The sequence below is a fragment of the Stegastes partitus genome, unplaced genomic scaffold (genome assembly GCF_000690725.1).
Source record: "Stegastes partitus isolate 25-593 unplaced genomic scaffold, Stegastes_partitus-1.0.2 Scaffold271, whole genome shotgun sequence".
Taxonomy (NCBI): domain Eukaryota; kingdom Metazoa; phylum Chordata; class Actinopteri; family Pomacentridae; genus Stegastes; species Stegastes partitus.
Window position 1 is genome coordinate 298,959 of NW_007578002.1, and position 16,510 is coordinate 315,468.

Consider the following 16,510-nt stretch of genomic DNA (forward strand, 5'->3'; position numbering starts at 1 on the left):
AGCAGCAGGCTTTTGTAATCCATTGCTGGAGTCCTCACCCACCCATTGTGATACTTTGTAGCAGAATGTTTTAAAGCACCAGTCTGTTTCACAGGGTCACGCTGGGAGAGAGGTTCAAACAGGTGAATATACCTTTATTTCTTTTATTTTTTTATTTTTTTTGGCAAAAGCGGACTTAACAACTCAGTCGTGTCACAGACGGATCTCTCCGCTCGGACGACGTCGCATTTCGATATATCACGACGGAGATTTCCATTACCATGAGAACTGTCACTCTGTGCTGTTTTTGAAGTAGACGCCATGATACAGAGGAAATGAGAAGCTTTTCATGTTTAATTAATAATGCTAATGAAACTTAATTAGAGCAGCTTATGAAAAATGCATTCAAATGAGAGATGAGCTTTATCCTTAAATAACAAGCCTCCTGTGCTGGATTTGGTGTCCTATTACATGCTAATTAGACTGCACTGGGGACTGTTAATGAGCGTAGATCATTTCAATCTTTAGCACTGCGAGGTCCTCGACGACTGCCTCCGACCATATATGTGTGAATCTCTTTTCAAATGTATAGATAGAGATGACAATGCGGCTGCTTCATTGTGCGCCACAATACCTGGAGATCTGTGTGGGCTACTTCTATTATCTATCAGAACATACAATAGATGGCTGTCAATGGCTTCTTTGTCATTACAAAAACACAAATTGTTAGCTTTTTAGCGTGCATAAACACATGCATGATGATGCTATCTGTCAGTAATACTTGCATCACATACTTAAAATAAATGAGTTTATTTAGTATTACAGATATGAATGTTATATGTTGGATGATTCAGTGAAAGCATCAGATTCCAAATTAGACTACAAACATTGTTTACTACATAAAAAAGGCTGGGGATAATCACCTTGCTATTGTATATCTGATGTAGAATCTGCTGTAAAGTAGCGTGTTTTAATTATAATAATTTACATGTGCGCCACTGAAAAACCGGTCGAGACTGACAAGTGCATCATTCACAGCCTCGGAGCATTTGGGGATGCTAAAATCCTCTGGGAGCGTCTATTAAAAAGACCTTGCAGTCTGCAGGCTATCAGTTCACAGTTTACAGATCTGGAAAAAAATATATATCTTCAAATAAGGTTGCGGTGTTCATTCGGCGCTCCCTGAATCCAATCCAAAAGTACATTTTCAGACATGTGTTGTGTGTTTTTTTTTCCGCATGCAATTTTGTATGTTAGTCATGTCAATTATCCACATTTGGTGTTCTGCTCTTTCATCTAAATGCAAAATGTCAAAAATAATAGATTTGTAATGCTAAAAGGCATATCTATTGATGCATGCTGTGTGCTGAAAGTACATGGATGGTCTTTATGTAGAGAGAGAGAGTGGTGAACTGTCACAGTGTGTGTCATCTCCAGCTTTATAACAGCTTACTAACATCACAGCTCAATTGCTGAAAATGCCTGTATACCCTGCAGGTAAGGGTCTATTAAATCCTCCTACACTGTGATCCTGCTCCTACGCCTGATTCTATCTCAACCTGTAAGGCTTTTGGTCAGTAACATCTATTGCAATTTGTTTCTCTTGAATTCCAGCAAATTAACCCTTGAAAAAAGGAACAAAGCGTTCATTGATTTTACAGCCAAAATATGACAATTCATATCGGCTGATAAATGATCAGCGCGGCGCGTATACATAAACTAATTAACTATATAAGCGGTGTCTCTGTGCTAAAGAAAGAGAGGGGGTTGGATGAATGGGTGGATGTGTGCGCTCTGTTTTACACTGTCAATTTGGCAGACGCCTGCAGGGGCTGGTGTGTTGCCATGGTGATATGAGCAAGGCATGAAAGAGCAGCAAGGTTTGCCTAACAGGACCAGTCTTATAAGGACTGATAAAATGAGAACCTTTCTTTAAGAGTCTCACATACACTATAGCCTATTCAAGACAACCCAGAGCATCCACTCTTTACCACAAAAAAGGCTTATAATAGAAGTGAATCAGAGCTGCCCAGTTAATACTCGCAGATCAATCACAACATTTGGCTTTGTGGAGATAAAATGCTGCTTTTACTTCTAGTATTCAACACTGATAACAAAAATACCAATATTTTTGATCTGTATTATGGCATTTGTGGCGAGTTCTATCGCTGCCCATATTAGAAATCAAACATTCTTGACACACATGAAGATTTCTTCTACTGTGGTGCAGACATTAAGTGTAAGATTAAACTCACAGGTAGCCCGAAACACCTTTTAATTCCTATTCAAATATTTATTGTGCTAATTATTAGTAGCCATGGTCACACAAAAAAACATTTGCCCTCAATAATATGTCACACTAAATAGTTATTTCGAGAAATATCGTCACCAACTCCACGAGTTTAAGAAGCAGGAACTAATAGAAATATTTGTCGCCCGTTTTTTAAGCACTAAACAGTCAAATCGTGCTCGACTTATTATATTTACCAAAGCACCACTGAGGTTTATCCACAGGTGAAATTGAAGAAAAGCGTCACCGCAGAAAATTGCATGTTTGTTCTCCCGCAATATGTACTTTAAGGGATTCCTGCTAAGAGACCTGATTTATTAATGCAGACTGACCACTGCGACAGAGGAAATTGTGTCTGACTTTTTTTCTTTTTTTCTCTACGTCAGAGAGAGGCAGGTGTAAAATCTGAGAGAGTGTTGCATCGGACACACTTGCAGAGACAGACTAGTTAGATTGAAAGGATGAGCGGGCGAGTGCACACGAGAGAGAGAGAGAGACGTGGAGGATGCATCATGAAGTTGTGCTGCTTTCCTGGAACTATATACTGTTTTTACATACATTTTTTTCCCATGGTTGCAAAGGCTGTACTTAGTCGGAGTGGTGCTTAAACGAAACGCTCCAGTGAAAGCGATGTTAACATGATGAAGTTTGGCAGGTGTAATGTCTAGCATGCACGCTACCTATTTTAATGCGTTAACATGCTAACACCTGCAAATTACGCCTAACAGCGCCGAGTCTACAGGGAACACCATTCATTTTTCATGAATCTAAAGAGCATAAATCAAAGCATGGCATGAATGGCAATCTATCCAACAGTGTGAGCTCATAATGGCCCTGAAGGAAAAGTCAGGGATCACCAAAGTCAGTCGGAAAGAATACATCACCTTGTCACCACGAGCGTCTGAGCATTACACGGCATTCCGTCCAGTAGCTCTTCAGATATTTCAGTCCCGACTTTAAAGCAGCGTGCAGACTGAAGGGCAGGCGTTGCCATTCTTAAAGCCAAGCTAAGAAAAGGGCAAACAAAAACAATCTTACACACCTGCTGAATAATTCTTCTGGGTACCGAAAATCCGGTTCAGTCCCCAGAAGAATCTCTTTTTTTTAACTTGGCCAGACGCCCTCCCAAACACAACTTGCAGTGTGCTCAGGCGTGAATTCGGTGAGGGATCACACCCTCCTCACTGCACTCGAGACTCCTACTGGTTGAACAGAATGGGATCTTCAGGGGTGAATAGTGTGTCATGGAGTTCCATGGGGGATTAGGCCCTCCTAGTCAGGCTCCTGACTGTCAGATGAAAAGAAGCGGCTGATGTGACTCCATGCCTATGTGGCTGTCTGCACCTCTATAGGCCGACATGGGGAGCGTGCAGGGACACACGGCAAAGTGAATATGCCGTTCCACGTAAGGGAGGAAAAAACAACTCTCTTTATCATGCACAAGGACAAATTGGCACGTTTGCAGCGCTCGGGTCTCACATTGACCCCTGCAGCTCCGATATAAGCAGAAGTACATGTGCGGTTACGTTTTCAAGTGCATGCGATAAAAGCAAATTCTAAAATAAAAGATCACACTGCCAGGATGTCACATTCACTTCTGGAGTTAATAATGGTAAAGTGTGTGGAATACGTCGCCTGTGAGTGACGTTTAAGAAACAAATTGGTGCGGCGGTTGCATGTTGTGATCCCAGAGAAGATAAATAAGGTTCCGCCGTTAGCACAGATCACGTAAATATCAATGTGCAATTTGTTTTTCTGTTTGTCTTTCTCTGCTCCTCTTTTTAGAGGTTACTGTAGAGTGCCAACACTTGCATTGTCTTTTTTTTCTCCTTTCCTTTCAGATGGCTGACTGGATGTTATTAGTATTTTTATTTTCTTGTTTAAAATGTAATCGCTATGAACAGAGGCAGGTTACCCGAGGTCAATTTTGTGTTTGCTTTTCTTGTTTCCATTTACATGAATTTCCAACTAGCGAGTCTTCCAAGTAATTTCAGCATTCTGCTTTGTCTACGTCTGTTGTCATTGTGGCAATCCATGATGTTTGATTCTCCTGTTTTGTTTTTTTTTCTAATTTCTAATCGGCCCGGGCGACAAAATAATAGCGATGCGTGCTGGTAACAGAAAAGCAAAAAACAACAAAAAAAAAAGTTGTTTGATGGAATGTTCGATAGTTTCATTTAGATGCAAAGTGCCATGAAAGCACACACATACATGTCCAAAGCCCCAGCATGCTCCCTCCCTGGCTCATAAACAGCCCATCATATACCTTGATACTGGAGACTGTTTGTCCTCGGTCTCTCCCCCCGTGGTTTCTGTGCTGGTCTCTGGAGACAAGCTAGTCCCCGACTGCCTGGGTCCCTCCTGGTGGAGGCTGCTGTGAGGGCCGGTGGATGCCCTTGCAGTCCAAAAACACCCACAGTCCTGTCCTCCACATTAGCGACACGCTCCCGAGGACTGACGGGCTTGACGTTGGGGTTTGTGCTCAGAGCTGGTGTTGGGTTCACATCTGGTGATATCAGGACAGGAGGAAAATGAACCTTAGCCTCGTCGCAGGCTGTTAATCTGGGTTTCACTTGCTTTCTGTGACGTGTATGAAGAAGAGATCTTTTCCTGAGGGTAAATTAATTTTTTTGCATGTTTTTCATTGCTGTGGTAACATTAACATTGTTACTTAACCCCATTCCTTATACACTTCACCACTAAGTAACTTTGCTTGAAATTCATGATCAGATATGGTTTTAATTATCCATCCATCATCTATACACCGCTTAATCCTCACTAGGGTCGCGGGGGGCTGGAGTCTATCCCAGCTGACTTAGGGTGAAGGCAGGGGACACCCTGGACAGGTCACCAGTCCATCACAGGGCTACACTTAGAGACAGACAACCAAGCACACTCACATTCACACCTACAGACAATTTAGAATCACCTATTAACCTCAACATGTTTTTGGACCTTGTGGGAGGAAGCTGGAGAACCTGGAGAGAACCCATGCTGCACGGGGAGAACATGCAAACTCGAACTGGCAACCTTCTCAGTGCTAACCAACTGCGCCACCTTGCAGCCCTGGTTTTAATTAATTGGTCATAAATTCTTTAGTAGACTTCACATCATTACATATCTGGTATCAATCAAAAGTAGATAAGTTGACAGTTAAATATGTATGGAAGTTTACTCTTGTCATATACATACAGGTGAAATACAGGTGTGAAAAAGGTAAACTTCATAATTACCAGGGATATATGCCAGGGTCTGAGGCATCAGTCAAAGTCTTGTAATTAGTTAGTTTTGATCGCTTATAAACATTTCGGAAACAAGGTAGCAAAAATCCCGTTTTCTGGTGATTTTTGGGGTCAAACGATGTCATTTTACTTCATTTGCATCATATATTTCATGACTTAATTGCTTGTTCACATACGGGGATTCCCACTGATAGCCAATCAAAATGAATGTAACAGAAAGTCACCATGTACCAGGCTGCAGTGTTGAACAGGAGTCCTAATGCCAGCCCGGTATAACGGGCGATACTGTCGAAAGGGTTACATTCAAACACGCATGCAAATATTCATAAAGTCAAAACAAACCTGAATTAATTATTTTCTTTTAAATGGGTAATTTCATTAACACTGATATCGGTATCGACTGAAACCAACCAGTTTATTGTTCTACATTACTCAGCTACATCACCCAGCGCTAATCTCTCAACTACTAGCTTCTTGACCTTTTTGTTCAACCAGAAAAGCCATTAACTATTACTAATTGTTCCCATGCTGTGTTCTGGCACGTCATTTTGCTTCATCTTTTTTATTCCTACGCGACACACGTCCGCTACATGCTTTCCCTACAATGTTAACTGTCACTGTTTAGCGCTAACCTGATGTTCTTCACCGTGTCCTGATTTGCAGTTTAACCAGGCAGAAGCAAAACTTCCTTTATCTTCTGGCCATACTATGGAACAATTGACTGTTTACTGTTCTCATTAGTGATCTGCTACACTCCAGTCATTATTCCAGCTGACAGGTCAGTGTACCCTTTGGGTGAGCCAAATTCGTTTTCATGCGTGAGCCCAATCATTAATCCAACCAAGAGACATGGCCCAGAGCTTTAGAGAAGACAGAACAGTGAATACTTTATGCTGCCTCTCAGCAATCTCAGAGACCCATAATTAAGAACTTCCTACCAGGACAGATGCACTGGAGTGGCCTGTGAACTTAGTAACAGCCACCGAAAAAAAAAAAAAGTCTCTGATATCAAGGCCAAAAAAAAGTAAAAAATGTTTTTTCAGGCTTGGAGAATATTTACCCTGTGTACGAAACATCTGAGTCTCACACGATCAGCGAGATGAAAGGGCTTAAATGAGTCATTCTGGGGGTTCAGTGAATATTGATGGGCAGGTGAATTAAAAATGAATCATCCTCAGCGCATACAGTAAAGATTAGCACAGATTTGATGCTCAAACCTTCCTAGAACTGAGAAAAAAAATAAAACTTAGTTAGTGGTGAAATGATTTTTGGGCACGCTTCAACTCCAGACAAAACAAGCTCCGCCATCCTCCAGAAGGAGCGGCGCTTGCGCTCAACCACCTCCTTGTGTCAGCTATTTTCAGCTGTGTGTGTCTTGTGTCTAATCAAACCAACTGTCACAAAAAAAAAAAAAAAAATGGATGAAATGGTCTGGACTCATAAAACTGGTCCAAATGTTCCAAATGCTTTTTTTTTTCCTTATTAGAAAAGATGGAGTGAAGACAGTTTGCGGGTAATCTGGGAGGTTTAGAGATACCATTTTCTACTACTTACATGTGATTATTTGTGCTTTTGTGTTATTTAAAATTACATTATCTATTGTTGACTCATTCATTGAGGTTTTGCACTTTGTTCTTTGTCAATTCTCTTTATCTGTGCCTTTAAAAATTCTCACAATCTTTCAGTGATTTTTTTTCTCTTTAATTTTCACCTTTTGTTATCCACAATTCTTCACACATTTTTTTTAGTTGGCCCTCACCTCTCTCCCAGCCTTTTCTTATTACAGCACTCTGCACCTCTACACCTTTTCCAGCCCTCTTTTGTTTCCTCGTTCCATTCTTCACCTTGTATCTCTCCTCTTCGCCTTCTACTCTGGTAATTCCCCCTCTCCTCTTGTGTTTCTGTGTTCCTCTCATTTATTCCTGTCCTCCAGCTCTCTTCCCTGCGTTCATTACTATGCTCCTAATCCTGCTTTTCCTCCTCCCCCGTCCTCTCAGCTCGCTTTTATTTCCGACCATATAACACCGCGCACTTAAATTAACGCAATGAATATAAGCGATAGCCGCGTCAAGAGTTGCGCCGGCCGTTAAACACCGATGAGAAGTTTGTGTCCGGCGTTACCGCAGGTGAACTCTCGAGATCCAGCAAATATGAGCACTTCCCTTACAAATTCCACTCGAGAAGTCAAGGAGTAGCTTAACTACAAATTTTGGCTAACGGGTTTCGATAGGACACGCGGTATGCACGCTGACCTGCCAGATTCCGTTTTATTGACAATTTGCAGTAGTCTGACAGAAACAGCTGAGGGAGCGCCGAGGCTGACATTACTCACTGAAAAATGTAGGATGTGATGCTGTGACACTTGGAGGTCAAGTCCATTTGACTCTACTTAGCTCTCAGCCAGAATATGTATGTTGGGGAGGGGGGACGGACATAACCTACCCGAGCTATATTGTGCAATGTGCTGCTTTGAAGATAGCTGGCAAAGGAAAAAGGCGACAACTTGCTCCAATCGAAAGTTAGAAATTCTCTCGAAACATTAAGCGGCACATAGGTTACACTCGCGATTTGTTTTATTTTTTACTTGTTAAGCTTTTCTTTCTGTCAGATCTTGATGCACAGCCTGATGTCAGTTTGTGTAACAGCTCTGTCACTAATTCATCCAAAGTTAACAGGTAGTGGGTGTGTTGCTTTCAGACGACTGATGCATTTGCGCCTCAGATATATATTTTCCCGCGGTGACATATTCTGTGATTCCGAGTAATTTCAAACTCGTTTCAAACCTTTGAATAAAATTGCCCACTGTCTTGTGGAAACATTTTCAAAGAGCTCGCAGGACATTTTCGTCTGCTGATTTACATCAAGGTAGAATTCTTCACTTTCCCGCACCTTGTGTAACTTCACACAATAGTCACCTGCAACTGAAAATCAACTTTGCCTCACAGTTTGACAATTTGAAAATCTCAGCTGGAGTAATAAGATTTGTGAAAAACACCATCTCTGTTTATATTGCCGGGGACTTTTCAATGACAGCAAAGCAGCTGATTACGTGACTAGATGAAACGCAGCGGGGTGCCAAAAGTTCTGGATTAGTGGAACAAGCAGAGCTGTTTCTCGCAGCTAGGAGGTTCTGGGTTTGGGTCTTGCCGCGGGGCGTTTGCATGTTCTTCCTGTGCGAGTTCACTACGGGTGCTCCTCCCACAGTCCATAGACATGCGTGGCAGGTTAATTGGTGATAAGGTGTAAATGTAAGCGTGCATGGTTGTCCATTTCTTTGGGGTTTTTTTTAGCCGTTTTGCCTTTGTTATATAGGACAGTCAAAGCAGAGACAGGAAAGTGAGGGAGGAGAATGGGGGAAGGGGTGCAGCAAAGGGCCATTAGTGGGATTCGAACCCATGGCCGCTGCATCAGAAACTATAGCTCCAGGAGCTATAGTCTCTGATGCAACGACCATTCCAGGTGCAGTCACGAGGCTTGCCCTGAACATGGGTCGCCAGCTCAACCAGGTGAGCTAAAGCGGCGGCCCGGTTGTCCATTTCTCTGTGCCAGTTCTTGTGATACACCTTTTACCCAACGTCAGCTGGGATAGGCTCCAGAACCCCTATAGCTCCCTCGACTTTATAAAGCAGGTACAGCTAATACATGGATGGATGCATAAATTGATGTTTCCACAGACTGGGAAGCTTGCGCTCTTAATATTGATGCTAATTTCTATTTTCCGTCACCTATGAATGCCAGTAAACGTAGCATCACTTCTAAGTCAACATCTAAAAAGTTGCATGAAAGCCCATCGGCCTATTCGTTGCACCTTTTGCAAAATCCACACAATAATTTCCATCAAGGATGTTCAGGTGTCGCATGCTGTGAAAACAAAAACCGACAGATCACGGTCATGTCTTCTTGGCAAACGTACTTGCTTGTTTTGACCTGAGATGCTGCTGCTTGCTCCTCAAAGCTACACCCAGTGGTTCTGAATATCATGTATGTCGATGTCAGTGGTTACACAAACCAACCGCGGTCGCAAGGAACCGGACGAGCATAAACAAAACCACAAATGCTGTCATTCTTCTACGAAAGAAAGCCTTCTTTCAGTAGAATGCAGTCTTGCCTTGACACTGTGTCAGTAGCCATTTCATAAAAGATGAATTGTTGAAAATGACTGTGGGCATTTAGCATTTAATACTAAAGCTAATAGACTGAGTTGACCTTATGAATTTCTCTTTTGTGTTTTATGGACGAAGAAAATGGACCCACTCTGAGGTCGAATTCAATAGAGGCTTTCATTTGAACATATTAAGGAGCAACTACCACAGCTTGAGGCTGAAGCCAGCGCAGGAGTAGCTTAAAGTACAAAGCCATCGGCAGCCCTAGATGTTTTCTCCCCCCCAGAAAAAGCATCAACGTCTCTCCAGTAACAGGAAGCTCAATAAGTCTGTAATTTCTTGCAATGAGTCGTTAAGTTCTCCGCTGCTAACTTCGGGCCCTCCAGTACGTTCGCTGGTGGTCATTTTGCAAATTATTGCTCCATTAATAACATTTACAAGCTTTGATGTCTGTTGTGGGGCTGCTGATTGACAGCTGTGATTGACAGCTGGCACACCTGCTGCTCTCCCAGCTGCTGAACTCGCTCCGTCTCAGACTTTTGAAGCTTCTGTTTAAAGAACAGTGTCTCCACACACTCACTTCAACCGTGTTGTGGGTAAGGAGTTACACTAACAAGACCGCCGCAGCATGCTTTCACACAATATTTTCAGGAAGTTTAATGTCTGAAACTAAAATACCAGGAATTTTTGTGCACAGATACATTTTTGGATTCCTCCCAAAGAAGGTGCGAGTCTGGGCCAAAAGGAAAATCACCTAATGACTTGAAAATACCACAAAGATATCAGGCTTGTTACATTTACTCGAGCATAATCAGCATTTTGTTCATTAGATGGTCAGAAATAACTGGAAAACCCATAGATTTCTGTCAATTAACGCAACACAGACCCATTTCCTTTGCTGTAAGTGGACCAATCACGCTTACTGTCATGCATAGTCGCCCCCCGAAGGCCCATTCTGAGCCAGGAGAAGCCCTGGATACCTGCTCTGTTAGCAAAATGTAACTGAAGAAGTGAAGGTAACTCAGCGAGCGTTTTCAGTAAGATAGTGTTTGCTTTAGTCTAAAATAGCACAGTGCGTCTCCAGAGTGTGAAAGGCAACACAATCAGAACAACTGCAAGTGCGCATTGCAATGATGGGTGTGGTGAACAGAAGAAGAGGCTGAAATCTTTCCCAGAGAGGTTAAGTGCAGGGATGCTCTTTGTGAACAACAGCCTGCATCTTTACTGGTTTGGCTATATAGTAACTGAATATTAATTTTCAACAACAGGTGGCTTTTTAAAACAAGTGCAGAAAAAGCGACTGCACATTACTCTACCCTGAACATAACAGCAACAGGCAGATTCAATCAGTCCACATGATTTGTCAGCTAAAGAGCAAGACATTCTTCCGACTGTGAAGATAAAACCAGAGATTAGGGTTGCATGATGATATTGGCATCGTCGTTGGTATTGGCCGGGCGACAAAGGATTTAAAATGAAATATCAGCGCTGGCCCCGAATGAACCTGGACTCACAGACAATGCCTGTCTGGGTAAAAAAATTCATAATTTTGTTTGACAGCATTACATAAAAATAAATAGTTTTCTTATTTAGTCCACTGGATGTGGACATTTGAGAAGTTTTGTATTTGATGTGTGCACCTGCTAGTGGACCAATATGATAAGAGCAAACATAATACTGAAATGTTAATTCCCCTACGTTATGTGCTCTGCAATTAATCAGAGAAAAATAAGTAGGGAAGTGTCAGCGTACCGGATATCTGCAACAGTCCAATCTCACGCGTCCCTACAAGAGATAAATGGAGTAAATATTGGTCTTATATTTATCAGGTGCACAAAAACACAACATCAAATAACGTTTGCTCCATGTAAGCTGACATAAACAGACAGTTTCTCGCTAAGACGTTTACTTGTGTAAATTGGCTGTCGTAATACCACAGTGCTGTGTTCACATCTTGTTGTTCTGCCACCGAGTGGCCAAGAAAAAGAAAAAAAAAAAGAAAGAAAATGCAGGTTCAAAGCCCAGTATTTGCTATTAGTGCTGCCAGTGCACATTTTAGCCTACTCCCTTTCTTGCAGTGTGCCAATGGCGTCTGTCAGACTAGATAGTGGAGTCTAAAACATAAATTACCAATATTATAGAGGAACTGGCAATTTGGTAAAATGACTTGATACATTTCTCTCACACATTAAATGGTGAAACTAACACGGGAGGCCTCCCTTGTGTGAGCTCTTGACTGGCAGCTCAACTAATCAGTCTCTAATCCCCTTTGTTTTATTAGTTTTGGAGCACATTGTGTGCTCTTTTTACTCTTGTATGTTGAGTTAAATAGAGATGGAATTAGGGGGAGTGTGTCCATTGAGATAGCAACAGAGTTGCCTAGTTGCCTTTGTTTGGTGGGTTTCTCGTAGTTTGTTTTTATGTTTTGTTTGTTTTTGTGAAAGTGCAAAAAAACTTACAAAAGTACATTTTTCTTATTTTTTTTTCTCCACTTTTTTTTCAGGGCTATTGGTATTGGGTTTGCTGATTCAAAATGAAACCTGCTAGCTCGTTGGGCATGCCCTTCATCAAACATCTCCTTCAATCTTCTCCAGTAACATATGAGAACATGCACAGGTAGTCATGCTCTCTATATGTTTTAAATTGAAATGTTGCAATAAAAATCTTTGCAGCTTAATATGTACAAACACATTTTCAAGTATTTTCCTATTGTACAAAAATAAAATCACATTTGAGAAACTCTGCCTTCCAGCGCTTCCATGTAGCTGCAGTCATTAGGAATGCAGCACCTCTAGCAATCCTCATCGTGACAGAACCGTTTGTTTAAGGAAGCTGATGCAGGTTGCAGCAGTATACGATTTAATAAGTTTATCAAATCACCAGTTGAAATCTGCCAGTGACAAGAATGCTTTGCAGAAACACAGACTGGGAATCAAGCTCATAGTTGGATGATGAGAGGTGCTGGGAGCCAACTATACAGTCCGTGTGTGGGCTGAATATCCAACAATAAGCTGTAAGTGGCCAGAAGCTGCTGTGAGCTCCATGGTTGTGTATTATTTCACTGTGGCCCTTTTACACAGTCATTTGAGTTAGTGTTTAAGAAAAAAAAATCGCTTAACAGAGCTGAAAGTGTGTAGACAGTCACATAATTACATTTGACCTGTAACGGCTATGAAGATGAGGTAAATAAGCAGATTGTCTATATTAAGAAAAGCAGCTCCGTTTGGTTCCCTGTGTTCGCTATCATGACACTTAATAGAACAAATATAATATTCGCAAGGTCACTCCATTAGTTACCAGCCACCCTGTTGCAGCTGATAACTAATGGAAAACATAATAACACGAGTGCATTTCATTATTGTCAAACTATAATAATGCTGAAAAATACACTTTTGAGTTTTTGGCCTTTTTTTTTTTTGAGCTGAGCTTCAAACTGTAAAAGACACAGTTAATTAACGAAATAAAATCAGAAGGGAAGAGAGAGAGAGAGAGAGAGAAAAATAAAATAAAAAAAAACAGTCAATGCCACAACCAATCCCACAGACATTTGGCCCCCTATAGCTGTGCTGTTAGCATTACTTTGTTTTCCAAAGCTTGCAGAAGGACACACACACACACACACACGCACACACCAGCTGTCCATAAAACAATTTCCTTATTATTTCAAGGTAAACTAACAGTTCAGCTAACAGCACCAATGCGCTTCAGGGTGTTAGCCCTAGAAGCATACCAGTGGATGTCTGATAACATAAGAGCAGATAATAGCCTACATTTCTGTTGAAGCTATAAGCATCCCAGTATGTCTGGAGGGGAGGTGAGCATAGCAGCTGGGGCGCCGGCTAACAAGCCTGTAAGTAATTGGTAGCAGCGCTGTGGAACAATCCATACACACAACAGCAAACAATCAGATCAGATAAGCAGAATTTGCTTTTCCTCTCTGTGGTTTCCAGCCATAAAGCAAACTTTCATACAGAGCCACTAGGAGATGACTAGTATGACCCATTCAACCTCTACACACTTTCCATCTCTGCATGCAACCATTTCTACATTGTTATCCTCTGTTGTGTGCTGAACTGAAGGTAGGTCAGTCATTCACTACACTATAGTGCAGGCTGCATTTAATTAAAACCAAAAAAAAAGCAAGCAAACAAAACCTCTATGTACTGTCTGGTTAATGCTCATTCTAGCTCATTCATACAACTACGTGATGATGGATTTACACTGCAGGTTTTCGTCCCTTATATTAGTCACCAAACCTGTACATCTCCATCTGCACTGTGCAAATGTTTACTGCTATAAAGTGCTTTCATAAATAATAATTTCACTACTTTTAATTTATAATTTACCTGCATTAAAAAAAAAAAGCTGCAGTAAACAGAATGAGTGTCTAAATCAATATTTGGCACCCTTTTAAAAACAGCAGCGACTCTTCCAGGTAGACTTGCACACAGTTTTTTTGAAGGTACTTGGCAGCTGGGTTCCAATCACTGCACTGCTCACCGCACAGTGTCCGGTCCATCATCCATCTTTTAAACAGACACTGTGGGGACGATGGGTGTGTGCATGTCCCCCTCCACCACCACCACCACCACCCCCGCCTGCAAAAAGCCTGCCGCCGAGCTGACACCAGAAACCGCCAGTTGACCAGTGGATGGCAGGGGGGGGAAGGGAGGAGAGGCACCTGTCAGCGATGCCTGCTGAGAGGATGGAAACCAGACAAGCAACCTCTCTGGCTGTGGGCGGGGTGATTGCACACCAAAAAAATGAACCGCTGACTAATTTCTGTTGGTGTTTTCAGCAGCACAAAGCGCCGCCGTACACACACATATGACGCAGCCATATGCTCGCACTCTGAAGTTGAATGTGACAAAAGCTCTCACTTCCCCCTGCTTTCTCTCCTTTTATGTCTCCAAACTAATTGCCTGTCATATAAACTGAAGTGTATGAAACAAATAGCGTTACAAACTCACTTACTGTGGGTTTGATTTTACACAGTGCAGGTGGTGACTGACTGATATTTTTTTTCCCCTTGGGGCTTGCCGTTAGTGTTAGTGCACGGTATACCGATACCAGAAAAGTACTGCAGTACCTTGCAGTTAGAAACAATACCACAGTTATTCGTACAGAAGATGCTGTGGAGAGGCTTCGATGTGCAAACATCAGGGCAGCGTGCATGCAACGCTCTGCTTCCACTTCCTGGAGGAGCAGTGGGCATGCAGACTGCTTTTTCTCCCTCCTCGCATAAGCACACTGCTGCTTTCATGGTGGCAAAACAAAAGGCACCCGTGGACTATCCGCAAAGTAGACACACAAAGCAAAATATGGCATTATTTTTCTTTCAGCTGACAGTCAGGGCAAGCCCACAGACACAACAAGGCCCATCTGTTAAAGATGTGTTACCTCTGCAGGCCGAGAACGCCAGCACGTCCAACTTGGCATCTGCCAGATCATTCTTAATATGTGCAGGATTTCCTTGCTATGCCTCGTCATCCTTCTGTTTTAGGGGGAAAAGCTTATTTGTATTCCTTTAAACCAGCTGTTTAGCCCGGGATGCAGCAACAGTGTCCCTTCATATAGCTGTATTGCTGGATCGTTTGCATGCAGTGAGGTGAGTCATTAAAATGTCTAGTTCATTGTAAAAAAAAACTAGCAGGGCTGCCTTACTGCATAGTAGGTCGCTAGCTCGGAGGTTGATGTTGCTGTTTCCTGTATTGAAGGCAACAAGCAAATAACAGAAGGGGAGACACTACGAATTGTGTGGCCAATGGCGAGCTAATATCCGCCGTCTGCATCCAATGAGTCTGTAAGTCATTTCTTTCAGCATCAGAAGAGGCATTTAAGGTAAAAGATAACTCTTCAAATTGGCTTTATTTGAACTTATCAATGTGGCAAACATCTTTATGTGTGAGCACACTCTGTTAACCCTGACTCACGCTACTACAAGCTGCTAAAACTGAGACATTCACAAGTGTGCAGATCTGCAACAACCAGCTATAAATGATCAACTGAATTCCTGCAGAAAGACTGAAAGTGGGTGATTAAAGTAATGCTTGTGCTTATCCCTGCATGGAGTCAGCAATTTATAAGCAGCATGTGAGAGAGGAGAGACATGAAGAAAAAGATCTGATCTTAATGAAGGGTTCCTCCAGTTCTCTTTGAATAGAAAAAAGGCATAACCACACTACGGTACAATAGTTCAGTTTTGTGGTTTTATGGCTTCTTTACACATCATCCTCTCCCTTTGCACTGACATTGTCAAAACATATTGTTTTTCTTTTTAATCATTTCAAAAAACAACAAATATTAATTTAATGTTCTATCCTTTTTGTGTCTTGATGTATTAGGTTGTTGATGTTGCTTCACTATCAACCATTGATTGTACAGACTCAGTGACCTCAACATGTCTTGTATAAGCTCATCTGAACTGCAGCTCCCATGCTGCAGAGTAGTTGGAGGCTTCAGAGCTCATCAGATTCATGTCTGTACCAGAAACCAGACAGTAGCTCTGTGGATATCATTCCTGATATCTGTTGTCTGCAGGCTTTGGAGAGTCTAACTGCTGCAATTTGGTTTAGTCACATTTGATTTAGTGCATGCAAGTGTTAATTATTATAGTCATTTATTTCCGTTGTTGTCAGCACACCTTCATATGTTGTAGAACCGATAAAACTGGTGGTTGACATTTCGGCATTAATCTTCAAATCAGAAATTTTAAATCTTTCATTTTCACAAAATTTCAAACCCTTAATTTAATATTTAGTTGGAGCCCCTGTGGCAGCAGTTCAAGACTTCAACTTTTTTTTTTTTTTTTTTGAGTCTCTACAAGCTTTGCACACCTGAATTTAAACAGTTTCTTTCAGGCAGATCCTCTCCAACACAGTCACGTTGGATCTGTG

General features: G+C 41.8%; 1 protein-coding gene across 1 annotated transcript in view; it reads right to left on the minus strand.

Annotated features, from left to right (window-relative positions):
• pcdh1a (protocadherin 1a) overlaps positions 1-4,567 on the minus strand; it is a 106,540-nt gene extending 101,973 nt beyond the window's left edge. Inside the window, exon 1 of the mRNA XM_008282424.1 lies at positions 4,536-4,567. The gene's annotated coding sequence lies outside the window, so the exon portion shown is untranslated. The remainder of the gene's footprint in view (positions 1-4,535) is intronic.
• Between the last annotated feature and the right edge of the window lie 11,943 nt (positions 4,568-16,510).